The sequence below is a fragment of the Anser brachyrhynchus genome (genome assembly GCF_964034855.1).
Source record: "Anser brachyrhynchus genome assembly, chromosome: 2".
NCBI lineage: Eukaryota > Metazoa > Chordata > Aves > Anseriformes > Anatidae > Anser > Anser brachyrhynchus.
In genome coordinates, this window is record NC_137695.1 from 44,805,274 (window position 1) to 44,820,237 (window position 14,964).

Genomic DNA, 14,964 nt, shown 5'->3' on the forward strand with positions numbered 1-14,964 from the left:
GATGTGCAAAGTACACTTATGTATTGGTAACTTCACATGATAAAGAAATAAAAAATGGAGAAAAATAGGCTGCATTAGTGTATTCAGGTGTACATCCATTGACACTAATGGAGTTCTAGAAGTGCAAAGAGCAAGTAAAACAGCTGAGCATAACGCAATTTTTGGCTAAATTATTTCTGTGTTTGTGACAGAAACTGCTTTAAAATATATTAGTTGAATAGTTTCACATACAGAATTGTGTAGGCTGGAAGGGCCCTCTGGGGATTATTTGGCACAACCTTCTGTTGAAAGCAGGACTCTAGATAAGGTTATCCAGGGCCTCACCAAGCTAACCTAAGGCTTATTGAATACTTCCAGCGAGGGAAAGTCCACCCCTTCTCTGGGCAACATCTTCCAGCGTTTAATTGTTTTTATGGCAAAGAGTTTACTTTTTTCTTATAGCAAGACAAAAAACCTCTGAAGCATCTTGTGGCTCTTGGCTTCTTGTCCTTGTGAAGAGAGCAGCTCTGTCCCCTCTGAAACTACTTGATAGGTATTGGAAGACTGCGATTAGATCCCCTGCACCCAGCCTTCTCTTTTGAGAGTTGAACAAACTCAAGATTACAGGGCTGAAGAATGTGGCATTCCTTCAGCCTTTCTTTGTATGCCACATTCTTCAGCCCTGTAATCTTGATGGCCCTCCAGTAGGCTTCCTCCAGGTTTTCGGTCTGTTTTCCAAGTTGCCAGTGCCACTTTCAAAGAAACGAGAAGAGTATTTTTCATGTGTGCTTATCTCCATATATCTTTCTGTCAGTTGCAGTGTGTATTCTTTCTTTGTCCTTAATGTATTTGCTCTTTAATTAGAGAAAATCATTGAAATAATTTCCGGAAGCTGTTGGACAACTCTTAACTTTCCTACTGCTGAAACTTCATCAATAGTGTCCAGGTATTTGCCTTTCCACCTGCATCTAATTTTCTGGGACATTGTAGCCTTTTCATACTGATAAATGCATATTTACATGCACGCATGTATGCTCCTCGAGGGTGTTTCATTTCTGGTGTCTGGTTGGAATGCTGCTACTTCATGTGTATTATAAATAGTTGTCAGTTTTCAGGTACAAATGTAAATAGTGTTTACTGGTAAGTATTTGATGTGTAGCTTAGATTTCTTTCTGATAGCTTGATTTGACATAAAGAAGTTAACTATAGGAAAACATGATTAGCTCTGATGAATAAATATTAACTGGAAAGCTATACATATGGTTCTTCTTCTGAAATATTTAATGATAAGGTACAAACGTTACTGACAGCTTTACAAATCTTTTTTAATAAAATACTTAGTAAGCATACTCATCAGGTATATTATTCTAGTAACACAGATATCTTAGCCAAGACCCATCTATGCTTGCAATTGTGATGAAAATAGGCAAATGTAGAAAGATTAATGGAAAAAATCTCCTTTATGTAAATTGCGTAATTATTTGGTTCATTGATGTATACATACATAAAATAATTCTGCATCATTTCTAATTCTGCATGTTAAAAAAGGTTAATCCAAGCCACTGGTGATTTCAATTAACATATTGTTTCCATTTACAAATACCTCTACCTCAGTTGGGAACAGTTTAATATACATAAGAAATCAAATCTAAAAGTCCTCCTTTAAAAAAAAAACAAAAAGGATGTTTTCATTTTTAATATTGTACAGGATGGTCATTTGATTTTTATATTTGATGCTAGACAAGTAAGCAACTGCAATTCAATTTATTCCTAAATGTGCAATTGTGAGCGATTAAAAACAGTTTTTAATATTTTCAGATATTTTAATTTCAAGCTGAAGCCCTGTGAATAGTTACCAGAAGATGCTGAGTACTGTTAGTGTAACACCTTGTTGGAAGTTTCTAAAGGTTGCTGCAGTATAAAAACTTAAAGTGTATTGGTTCTTCAGTTTGTTTGACAATATTTGAAGAATAAAAATGAGCTCAAATTTCTATGTATTTTGTATATATTGTACTTTTCAAAAGGTTCTTGAAATTGTAGGTTTAGTTTGAATGTAAAGATGTCGGATATTTTAGATATGTTAGCCTTCTTTGTAACAGGGGAACAGATTGCTTCTCAGAGTGTTTTTTTCTCACCTCAGTGAGAGGCTTCTCCTTTCAGATGGGAGGAGGATTTATAGGTTTCTCTATTTAAAATTGTATAAAATACTTGCTGTGAACCAAATTCTTGCGACCATAACAACGAGGTCAAAAAAATGTCAGTTTTGGTAGCTGTATGTGAACACGGAATGTATTTAGTTCTAAAATCAAGCTTTATCACAGATCTTCTTATTGCCATCTAGTGTCTTTTTTTAATATTCATTTTGATTTAGTATAATATTTTTTTGGTCATTTAGTGACAAAAGCTTGTCAGAATGAAAACAAACATTAAAAAAAAAAAAGGTCTGGGTACGTTTGATGCTGGTTGTAATTCCTAGCATTCTGTTGTTACAGAAATGTAAATGCATATTAACATCTATCTGTTCTTAAGTAGTCTGGTAGCTTTTAGAAATACATATTTTTGAAAAAAAAAAGAAAAAAGATCAAATTGGGCTAGTAGTATGTTCAAAGGCATGGCAAAGCTAGGTCAGATCATAGGACTATCTAGGCCAAATTCTGACAGGGGCCAAGGGAAGAGTATATTAGTATAGCGAAGTTTGTAGTCATTCTTCCTCAGAATTAATTCACAGGCTTCGGTGATGTAAGCCCTTTCAAGGACCCATTTCATTATTGAAAATGAGCTGGCCAGAGCTGCTTATGAAAGTGTATAAGCATTTCTAGAATGGCATATCTACTTTTTCAAAAGACCTTGAATTATTTTATAGTAAAAGCTAGTTACGTTAGGGAACTACTGTTAGTGTACTCCTAGCATAATAAGTAATTTCCATATATCTTGGTTCTACTCTGGGTTTTTCTAGCTTTTCTCTGCTCTTTTTTCAATTGTCTTTTCTGTGTAAGGACTTTTAATTCTAGATTGGGTGCTGTCAGGGTGGGTGTGATATAACAGTGGCTGTTAAGAAATCAGTGGCATAGGAAGCACTCTAACTGGAAGAGAAAACCAAGGACACTTCTCACAAAAGCAGTGCAGCAAAAAGGAAATCCTCTTCTCTTGCCGTCAGTCAGCTGGTAGCAAGAACTGGGAGCTACAAAAGTTATCAGGTACTAGTTAACTGAAAGACCTGAACTTTCCAGAAGGATCACAGCAACATTTTAACTCATGTGAGGGTACCTTCAGTAATTGCAGCAGAAATTGCTGTCTTCTGGGCTTGTACCATTCCTCATGAATTTAACATTACCTGGTGGTTGCTACTAGTTGTTGTATTTTTAAGCCATGCCTATACTAGGAAGGCTGGATGGGGAAGGTACCTTGGGAAGTCTTCCAGGAAGAGAGCATATTCCTTTTCTACGCTAATAAATGCTTCAGAAGTGTCAACCTGGAAAAATAGCAGGAAAAGACTGTGTAGGAGTATATTTTTTATTTTTTTCCCTTCTGGGATTGTATAAGGCTGCCAAAATGACAAAACTTCAAAAGGGAAGATGAATAGGGAGCGATTGAAGACGATTACAAGACATTTTAAAGAACTTTTAAGAATCAGACTTTCAGATTTCTTTAAAACCCACTTAGCATAATATTGCCCACAAAGAGGTTTCCTTTCATGGATAAATGTTTTTTTTTTCAGCTCAGTCGTGATCAGTATGTATGGCTTCCTTGCTGGCAGTTGGAAGTTGAACTATCAAACAAAAGACAAATTAATACCTATTAATATTCATTATTTACCTTCTACTTGATTGTTTATTAATTGTTTAATGACAAGATAGAATATAAACATTCAAAGCTGCCTGCCTTCACAACTATTCCAAAGGTTAGCTTTTCAGGAAACTGAATTATTTTGTAAATGATGTATTAGCTTATACAATTAAATTATTTAAATATTTTTTTCTAATGTGGTATTTATAGTTGTCAGTGCAAGCCTGAATAGGGGCATTAGCTAGAGAATATGTATAGCTTATAGGATTCAGAAACCATATTTCCATATATCTGTGATGCTGTTTGCAATAGCATTTTTTTGGTATTGTTCTTACTAGAAGATTTCCTTCTCGGGAATTGTGATGTTCTTCCCATTTCCAAAGTTTAACATAACTCCTTTGACTAGGGAGGTGTTTTTGTTTTTTTAAAAAACCTGTGTAGCATTTGAGGATAAATCCAATTTGTTATTTGTATCCTCAGATGTCTGAGAGTGAAAATGGGCAGCGCTGAGCAGGTAAGGGAATCCAAAGGTAGAAAATGCAGGTTTTGCTGCTGCGGTTGGGAAAGAAATGAAGAACAGAAGTTAATAAAAATGTCTCAAAATAACAGGAGAAAACCAGTCACACCCATGTTGGAGCCTCTGTATTGTCTGTTACATATAAACATCTCTCTTCCAAGAGAGTCTTCATGATGTAATAGTTTTGCTTGCATGTTTTCCCCTTCCTGTCTCTCTTTAGAATAAGTTCCAGAGCATCATTTGCTTTGTAAAATCTGGAGTTATTAAAATAAATAATCCATTATTATTATTATTTAAAGTGTTGAGAACCACCTGACACAGTTAACTGATTCTGGAACTTAAATTGTGCAAGAAAATGCATAACTGGACTGAAAAGCTGTTGTATATATATTTACTGGGCTCTGAAAACATTTTATTGAACACAGACTGAAGATGGTCGTGAGTCATAGTGTAAAGTAAATGTTAGAAGTGGGGCTTAATTACTTCATTTTTGCACTGTCTTTATCTTTTACTGGAAGGAAATGTCAATCCAGAAAGTCACTCTTATGATCAGAAGAAATTAGTGTTGTGATCCATAAATTTTAGAGGGATTTTGCATTAACTGTGGCAGTGTGCAAGGAGCGTGGTATGTGCTATTTTCTATTCCAATACCTTGAACAGCGCTTTTGATGTCATGGGAGATTGGTAATGCATTGGTAATTGCTAAATTTCTACAGTGAATTTCTACAAAGGATGTAGTTAGAAGCCGCTGAGAATTCATAAACCATAGTAAGTTTGATCAAGGTTAGTTTTAGTCAGGATTTATCATAAGATATAAAGTAAGCGTGTATGTCTGTGTGTGCGTGACGGGGATTACAGCTAAACCAATATCAAATATGAGGGTATCTTTTATTAAACTTCAAATATTATCTGTTTGCAATACTCGAGTTTCTCATCTCAGTATTTTGTTCTGAAGTTCATAACCATTGCAAATTATTCTGTGTGAAACTTGTTTTAAAATCTAGTGAAATAGGAATAAACAGTTCAGTAAAAGAAATGTTTAAATTTTTACAATTATATCTTAGCAAATAGTGAGTTCAAGTACCTTCTTGTTCTAGATTCTAAAAAGCTTCATTTTTTTAAAAAAAGAAGACTACACCAGAAGTATTTTAACAGACGAATTCATGCGTCTTGAAGAATAGTACGTTGGAAAAATTGAAGTATTGGTTTAACACCGGTTGCATTTGTCAGTTCTGCTTTTTTTCCTGTATAGGAAACCGTGTAGGAACTACAGGGGCAAGCAGGAGAAATTGAATATTACGGTAATGTCTTTCCAATGGTTTTTATGCCAGTTCAACAAATTTGGGGGAATGTCTATACTTATTTTTTTAAAGCGTACTAACGTGTGTATGGGAAAGATTTGAAGGTTGACTCCTTAGGTGTGAATAGGGAATCCACTACTGAGAAGTGTTCCTGTAAGTCCTTGTGTTTCTGTTTCACTCCGTAATTACAGGAGACTAAAATTACTTTTAAATTTTGACTGCAAAGAGTACTTCAAAAGCACAGCAGGTACTGAAAATGGTATGTGGCCATATTCTTCCCCCTGGAGACAGCAGGTGGAAAAGTGACACTGGCATTGTAACGTTAGTAAGTTTGTTAATTGGGCTTCCTAAGTTTGGGTCCTGTCATGACCACGTTAAAAACTGACTTTGGATATGTCAGAAGGAATGGGTGGGTCTGCCTTTTTATGACTTCTAGTTTGGGTTATTTAAGCGCATGCTTTAAAGCTCCATGTAGCACGAAATGTAACTGCTGATATCCTAAATAGTACTGACTGCACGCTCTTAAGGACTGCACGGTTTTTGTGTCAGTATGGCTGAAATTGCAAGCTGTGAATTTGCTGAGTGTCAGTAGAGCTTTTTACCATTTTGTCTTTCTGTTTTCTATGAATCTCCTCTCCCTGTTTCTGAAGGTGGAGTGAGTAACAGTGATGGCAGCCTGTTCTTCTCTGCCCCCCTCTCTGGTCATAGATTAAGCTTTGAGAGCTGTAGTTTTGCAGTTTAAATTGAGAAATAAAAAAAGTACAGCAATTGGTCAAAAGCTGTATGTTGTAAAATATCTTCTCAAGCGTCAGAGTGCATACAGCTGTATGATATATTTCTGAAACTTTAGCTAGCAGAGCTATTTACTACAACTGCCTTTCTAATACAAACACCGAAGAAAAAAGGGGTAGGATTGCAGCTTCCCTTGCAGTGTCAAGTTGTATTAATAATTGCAGCTACATCTTTGCTCAGCTTCCCTCTGAAGACATCAGAGCTGCAGAGATACAGCAAGCGATAGGAGCATAATCTTAGAAGCCATAAAATGAGACAGATGCTTCTTTTGATCCCACAGAGGAATTGTGGCTAATGTGCAAAAAGTTGCTTTGTGGCTTTTTAAAGTTTGGGAGAAGACTTACAACTTCACTGACTACTTCAAACAAAAGAAGCTTCCTGTCCTGTCATTTTCCATTAGTGCATTGTCTAGAGATTTTGCCTTGTGTATATTTTTGTATATATACAATTTATAACACACAATGGTAGCTTAGTTTTTTATCATTATTATAAAGTTAATATGTAAAAGGTAAATTCGTACTAGATTCTTTGTCCCTTATTAGGCACCATCTACAGCTATGAAGCATCCTTTTGTTTAATGTGCTCATACAGAAGAGTCGTTTTCCTATAGAAAAATTCAAGTACATCCTATGATGTGGTGCTCTTTTTAGCACGCCAGAAGGTTTGTCTTATCTTCAGTAACGTTGTGCCGAATCTTTTGAATTGGTGCTATACATCTTTGAGCGTGTAGCTGTTTGTTTTTACTGAATCTCAGGTTTTTCAGTAAGACTATTTCTTTGGTTTATCAGGATTGCTGAGTTCCAATCCTGCTCTTGAGAACGCTTGGATTTCTCCTTGTTTGATGTCATGTGCACAGTTTTTAAGCACGTTTTCCCTTTCAGTCACACAAATTGTTAATGAAACTATTAAATGAGGGTCTGATCCAGCACGGATCTTTGTAGGCCCCCACAGCACAGTCCTTCCAGCTTGACAGTTGCTAATGATTACCGTTGGAGGGTTTTTCTTTTCCAGTCAGTTGTGTGCTTTCCTATTCAGCGATTTGATTTAGACTGTTGTGACATTGAGACTGCTATCAATCTTGTCAGAGTGCTTACATTTACTTTTATTGTTGCTTCTCAACCCACATTTGAAGTTGTAAACACTTCAACACTACAGTTTCCTTTGTGAATGGTTTCGCAAGGAATTTCAGAAGCGTACATTAATGTAAAAAAACGGTTTCTAGTTATCTAACAAATGACAACAAAGGATGTGTTATGAGTCCTCTGCCACTGTTTTATCTATGATAAACAATCAGTGTTACATCAAGTCATGTCTGTGTTAAAATGTGTGCGTGAAAGGTAAAAATCACACGGAAAAGGTTTACAGAGGCCAAAAAGTAAATTATTGGTTCTCATGTTTTGAGACAAGAACTGTATCAATTTTAAAAGTTGTTTTTTCCTTTTGTGTGTATGATTCCTTTGGTCAATTGTTAATGGAATTACAATTTGCTGGATTGCTGCATTAAAGGAGGAGGGCAAGTATGTGTGTAGGAAGATTTACCCATATTTCCTAATCTAAAATCTAGGTATTTTATTTCAAAAATAGATAGCATGCTAGTCATCTGTGGTAACATAATGTTTAAGAATATTAGACAGTCTTGGGTCTGGCAGAGTTTAAAGCTGATGTACAATTTGAGATTAAATTTCTGACATGCTCACAGTTGGTAGTGTTCCTGTTTTCAGGTCACTGACTAGAGTTTAAAACTAGCAAAAAAATATACCTATGGAAGGGCAAGAAAATCCTGTGGCTTAAAATGAAAAGAACACAAAACATTTGCTTACGATTCTGGTAATGCTAGTGTGGTGGAGTTTATTACATGCGTATTAGTATATTTCTTAAATTCTTAAAATCTGGAGAATTCTGTGACATTATGTGAAATCTGTGGAATTATTTTTACATCTTTGCTGACAGTTCTGTTCTTTGTTGATTATGTTTCTGTCCCTGGATTTAGTAACTAAGCCATGCACTCAGGTGCAAGAAAAGTGAGCTTGTCACCTTGAATGGATAGATTTTATCTTGGGGAAGAGGAGGCTAGAAACTCTGAGTATGGTAGTAGCTCTCGTGATTCTTCTACCACTAGAGGTCTTATTTGTACAGCAGTGAAAAGTATGCTTGAGAAGATTGCCTTGAGACAGCTTGCTGGTGATTCGTGTGATCCAAGAAAAACAGAGAACACATATGGAAGTGTGACATTGAAGAAATGGATATCAGATGATGAAGTTAAGAATGTTATGAACTAGCAATTTGATATTGCTGGTTCTTCTAAATTCGGAAAATGGAATGAGAGATTATATCTCAATCTACAATTAGATGTAGAGGCTGATTAGGAGTAAGAAAAGATTGGAGAAAATAAATGAAAATATTCCATCCAATATGTTTTTAAAGAGGTTTGCCATGAATCCGAGCTGTGTTTAAAGGATCTCTTTACCAGAACCATGTATGTTTTGACATCAGTTGCATTATCTTGGTTTCTGCTTTTCTTTTGCGTTTCATCACAGATGAACGTTTATTTATTTTAACAGTTTGCACTAACATGGAAGATATTTCCTTGGGAATGTGCTTAATATGGAATGTGCCTCATTCACAGAGCCTATGATCCCAGTGCAAGTATTCTCTGTTTCCTGTTCATAAAGCCTGAATCATAATGGCAGCATATAGCATCTCTTTTGGCACTTTTCAAGAGCCTCTCTTTTGTTTTTAAACACTGTTTGGCAGTTGCTTGGCTTGTCAGCGCAGAATCTGTGGAGACAGCTTTCCTGAAAACTGCTACTAGCTTTGGGGTTTTGCATGCATATGCACTTAGAATTAATTTTTGCAAAACTGAAGTTGTTGATTTGATTCTGCTCTTTTGTGTAGAAGTCCTGCAAATTTTGTTTAGTGAGTCTTAAGATGTGGAATGACATCTGCATGTTTTGAGTCTGTGATTAATAGGTATGTAATAATGTAGACAGTGGGGCTTCATGGTGTTTGAATACTCCTTAGATACAGTGTAAAAAATAAAGTGCATGTAACTTGGCAGCAAAATTGTTGATTATATACTGGAGTTCTTACTGGTGCTGGTAGTAATTACACAATGGGGAGTTTAGAGGGAAGTTTGGTGTAAGGAGGACAAGAATATTCCGTTTTAACCCTCCTCCCCCAAACAAAACCAAAAACCATTGAAAGGCAAATTTGTATTTTGAAACACTCCCAAAAAAGACTAGTTGTCTATTTTTTATTTCCACCTTGTTCATTGATACTTCTTTTCCAGAGGAAACCAACTCAGGGGAGGTCTAACAGTCCATACTAATGCAAAACTGTCTTTCTGTGCATATGATGCTCTTCTCATTTGGCATAGCGTCTTGGTGTTGCTGCACTGCTGTGGCAAAACAAATGGTAGCATGTATCGCCTTTCAACACTGACTTGGCTTTTAATTGCTGCAGATGATTTTTTTTGTTTTGTTTTTGTTTTTTGTTTTCCTCTTCCTGTTGTCCCAAGTGTCTGCAAAAACTGGACAACAGTGACTTCTCTCATTGAGTGTCGCTGACAGCTGTAAGGCCCAGATGCCAAGTTCTGGCTCCCAAGCCTTGACCTCTTCTTTGGCTTCTTGTCTGGTCTTTTGGCTGGCTCCTCTGCCTGTTGCTGTGGCAGCTGCGGAGCTGTCTCTGGAGCCGATAGATGCAAAGCTAGCTCATTCAGATTCTGCTTCACTGTTGGCGATGCCACTTCTCTTAGACTTAGCTCAGTGAGAAATATCTGTGCGTTTCAAGTATATTCTAAAAATGAGAATTCTCAAATTGCTGCGATACAAATACTGATTTTTAATTTTCTTACTCTAAATAGAAAGTGTTTGGCTCTGCATTACTTGGAAGTAAAAGTACTCTACATATAAACATACGGCACAAGGAGTAGTGATTTTCCATCCCTGACATTTTTGTTTGGCACTAGCTTTCTGGATAAAAAGAACGGCAGTACATTCATTGTATTGAAATATTTCAGCAAATTTGAAAGGAGCAAGTATGTCTGCGAACGTGGTTGAAGAGACTTAAAAGGGATGTGTTTATTGATTTGAAGACCAACATGTATTTAATGTGTTACCTATTCATGCATTTGGTATGAGTACCTATGCATGAAAGGAGACTAAGCTGGCTTGAAAGAGGTTCAGTAGTTTCTAGAGGGAAGGGAAAAGTCAAATGTGTGAATACAGACAGGCTGCAGGGCTGGGTAGCGAGCCTAAACCTTATTTTAGGTGACTGAAATTTGTAAAAAGAAAACATGAAGTACAATATTCTCTTTCTTTTATCTCAGCAAAAAGTGAAGTTTTAATGTCCAACAAAAGTGTCTATTGAAATGCAGGATCATTAGAGCCAGACTTACCAGTGAGAAAATACAAATAAAGGACTAATGATCTTCGAGGTGAAACACTGTCTATGACTTTAGCAAAACTATAAAGCAGGACCAAAATACAATCCTTCAGTGAAGATTACGTGGTTGCACTTTGGCAGAGGATGTTCAGGGTTTTAAGAAAAGCTGCTGTAACTAGATAACCTGTCAGTATGTTTATCACAATGCCTGTGCTTCTATTTCAGAGCGGAAGAGACGGTCATAAATACTGAGTAGAGGAATGTAAACTGTTTCTGAGCATTTCAATTAAAAAGATGAGGGGGGGAAAAACAGGTTTGACCCTAACTACTCGCAATATATTTGAACATAAACATTCTTCCTCAAACCACTCCAAAATAGCTGTGAAATAAACAAAAAGAGAGTTTCAGAAGGGCCAGTGTTCCATCTTGCTGGAGGAAACTGAAAAAACAGATGCTCCTTATATCAACGATCATCCGTATACATGACAGTTTGGGTACAGATAAGTTGGATTTGGGTAGTTCCATATGCTCGTATATTTTGGGGACTCAAGGCAATCTATATTATTATATACAGAGTTAATGTTCTTTGCTCCTGTGAACTGGCGAGAGACAAAGTTTGCCATGTTCTCAGCCTCAGCAGTTTGGAGAGAGAGAAAATTAAATAAAATAATTAAAAATTTCAAGATGAAATGTGGATGAGTCATTTCAATACTTGGAGCTCTTCATAATTAGGGAGCATCAGGTGCGTAACTGTACAGAGGTTTGGAGAAAGAAAGGACTAGATCAAAGCTCTTCTGGTTGGAATTATTAAAACATATTTGCATATCAGTTAATAATTTGCCATAATTTTTAAGGGTTCTGTTAATTTTCTAAATCTCTCCAGAAATATACACTGTAATTTAAACAAGTAATTCCATACTGTAGCAGCTTTCTAATTTTTACCATTTACAGTTTAAGCATTAGTAACAATAATAAGATTAAATTTAATACTGTAAATAGGAATGCTGAGATTTTTACTTTAAATGCAAAATCAGTCCCAAACAGATTTAATGTTACTGATTCATGTCTCTTAATGAACATTAAAACTCTGAAGTTTTGCAAGACCTTGAATGTTATTTTCTAACATATTTGGATAGTTTTCTTTTTATTAGCCAGTTCCCAAATTAAAATTTCATCCAGACCCACCACCCGATCCAAGGTTCCAGACGTTCCCTTAATAGCCTAAGCATTGATCCACAGACTTTTGGAAATCTTTTAATGTGATTCCAGGTTTTGAATCTGTGTTGGTGCATATTTAAATGTAGTTTTCAGTTTAGGTCCAGCTCTGTGTATAAAGACACATAACAGAAAACTGCTTTTATTTTGCACAGGAGAGGTCTTTTTAATGCTGAATACCATAAATGCTGGGCATTCTTTTCAGATTTCTCTTATATCTAAGACATGAGGGGAATGTTATATTGCTTAAAGAATTTTCTTTTACTCTTGCTTTTTGATTAAAGTACTATTGCCTCCCCTTGCCTAGCAGAGAGCGTTGGCAACCAATTCTAAATGTATGCTTTCCTAATTGTCTATAGTCTGTCTGCCACTGTTTTTGTTGTTGTTATTTTTTGTTTGCTTGATTTTTTTTTTTTTCGGTCAGTCCTCATTCAAACCCTCATCTAGCTTGAAGCCATCCTGGCCTCTGCTAATCTATTTTTATCTGCTAATTGGTTTTCCTGCTGGAGGGAATCACACATTGTAAATGGAGGTACTGATTTGTCTTGTCCACGCATGATGTTTTTGTGGCTTGGTAAATTGCCACGTTGTTTGGTAAAAACTGGTTTATTTTAGAATATTAGCTGAAGATACCTTGGATCAACTAAAGTGTAACTGAAGGAAAAATTGTAATGCAACACACTTTAAGAATTTCATAATCATGAAGTGTGATAATTGATTGCAGTATGCAGTCTTGTGTGGATACAGGGGAAGATTTTTAACAGAAGGATGTAGGTTTTTTTTAATCCAAAAATATTTGATTGATACATGTATTCTTGAAATTGGTCGAAACTGGCACAGTCAAACTTCTGTATATATGAGTCAGGGAACTGGACTTGAGGAATGGGGTTGTTTTCACCAGAGCTAAGCATTAGTCCATGTATTGGTGGAAAGAAAATGGGGAATTGAAATTCCTCACTTACCTAACTTACATTATAGAATAAATATAAATATCTTACTTGTAATTTGATCAGCTTACTGTAGCTAATGTTGCCTTCTTCCCATAGATTGGAACCTCTGCCCAACGTGATCAGCAGTACTGACTTGTAACTGGTGCTCACTTCCACCAGCAATACGTCTGTAGACAGAATTCATTTTTCTGGATCAAGCTGCATGTTTCCATTCCTTTGTCAGAGGCAGTATCGCTGCTAATCAGTTGTGAGAGCATTTCTATATCTATAGCAGTCAAAATGAGTTACTGTAAATTATATATATTTGCTTATCTAACTTGAAATGGATCAAGGGCACATGACCTTCAAATTCTGTAAAGGTCATCTTGGAATAACTAACATAACGATATCCCAGTACCCTTGGGAAATTACGATAAGAAAAAGAAAGGAAAGGATAGAGTTCCGAAATACTTGGAAAATGTATAGTTATCATTAAATGAGGCCCAGTGCAGTGCATGATCCAGGTAATATACATTATGTTAATGACTGTAGGAGTTGCAGAACAGAAGCAATATAGTGAGTTTAGCTAGCTGATGTTTCTTTTAAATTAAATCCTGAGAGCTGAAGTTTGTTGTTGTATAGAAATAATTTATTACAGGACCCTTTAATACACAACATTGTTTTGAAACTTTCTTTGTATCAGAGCCTCATGTGCAAGCACTTTTACAACGTATATATTAGAGATGCAGTTTGATCATGTATTTGAAATGGAACCTCCCAAATTCACCACAAAATGAGTTATTTCAAATATTGGGTCAAACGCATATTTGACCACTAAAGCGTTCCGTACTTCCAATTTCAATATTGTGATGATATTGCAATTAATATAAATCTGTTTGTTAAAAGTTCTACACAGATAGTGAAGGATCATGTATGTGGTGAACAAAAAAAATGTACGTAGGGTATTGTATATTGATGACACCTATTTTTCCCTAACTGATAAGCTTTTCTTTCTTTCCCATTTAAAATTGTGAGAATTATGTTAAAACTTTGGCTAGCTCAGTTGCATAACAATAATTTATACTATTCCAAAGTGGTATACAAATGTTAGTTTGTTTAAACTATAAAAAAAAAGTCTGTAAGACAGATGTATAGGTTGTCAAGCTGATGGTTAATTAACCAAAGTTAATAAAAAGGAGAGGTAGTATGTTTACAGCCTGTTAGGAAAGAGAAAATACAGCAAGTGGGATTGCAGAGCCACTTTATAGGACAGAGCTAATTATGAAAATGGAGTTCATAATGAGAAAGATAATTTTATAGTCCAAGTGTGGGTTATCTCACTAAGGTATAAATTGGCAGCCTTTTTTTTCACTGTATCTTTCATCTTTTATTTTCTGAATGTGTATACTCCATAGGTCTTCTTGTACTTAATATTTTCTAATTTAAATGCAGTAATGGGTTTGCATTAGTAACACTGTTTTGCAGAGTGGTGATTACCTGTACAAACACAGGACATCTTCTCAAGAATAGGGTTCATTAAAAAAAAAAAAAAGTTAATGTGTTCTTAATAGCAGCATGTTCTTTGGAGCTACTAAATAGTAGTAACTCAAAAGAAGTTTTTTTGTAAACATCTTTTTGAAGTTCTGGTTTGTCATTTCACACTGATAACTCCTTGTGTGTATCTTACCACATGAAAAAATCAGTCAGGCTTTGTTTGAATTGGACATTTCACATATTTTATAAAGCATATTTATATATATATTATTTCGTTGTAGCAATTTGTTTTTTAACAGTTTCTCTTTTGAAAATCTCTTGAGTCTGGAAGACTTTCGTTTCTTACTGAGTAACCCCATGCACTTAGAGCTACAATCCCTGTTAGCTAGAAGATGTATCAAGGAGTTAGTGACTTGGCTTTATGTTGTACGGTTCATTTGGATACCTCCAGGAATCCATCATTATCTTTACTTAGCAAAGTTATGCTGCAAAGGATTGTTCGTAATCTTTGCCCAGTAGATGGCTGGTTTTGTCTTTCAGCTAGAGTTACCTCATGGCTCCTTTTCCA

The 14,964-nt window shown here is 35.7% G+C and overlaps 1 protein-coding gene across 5 annotated transcripts in view; it reads left to right on the plus strand.

Annotated features, from left to right (window-relative positions):
• ANO10 (anoctamin 10) overlaps positions 1-14,964 on the plus strand; it is a 119,356-nt gene that overhangs the window by 28,812 nt on the left and 75,580 nt on the right. The gene's annotated exons all lie outside the window — the stretch shown is intronic.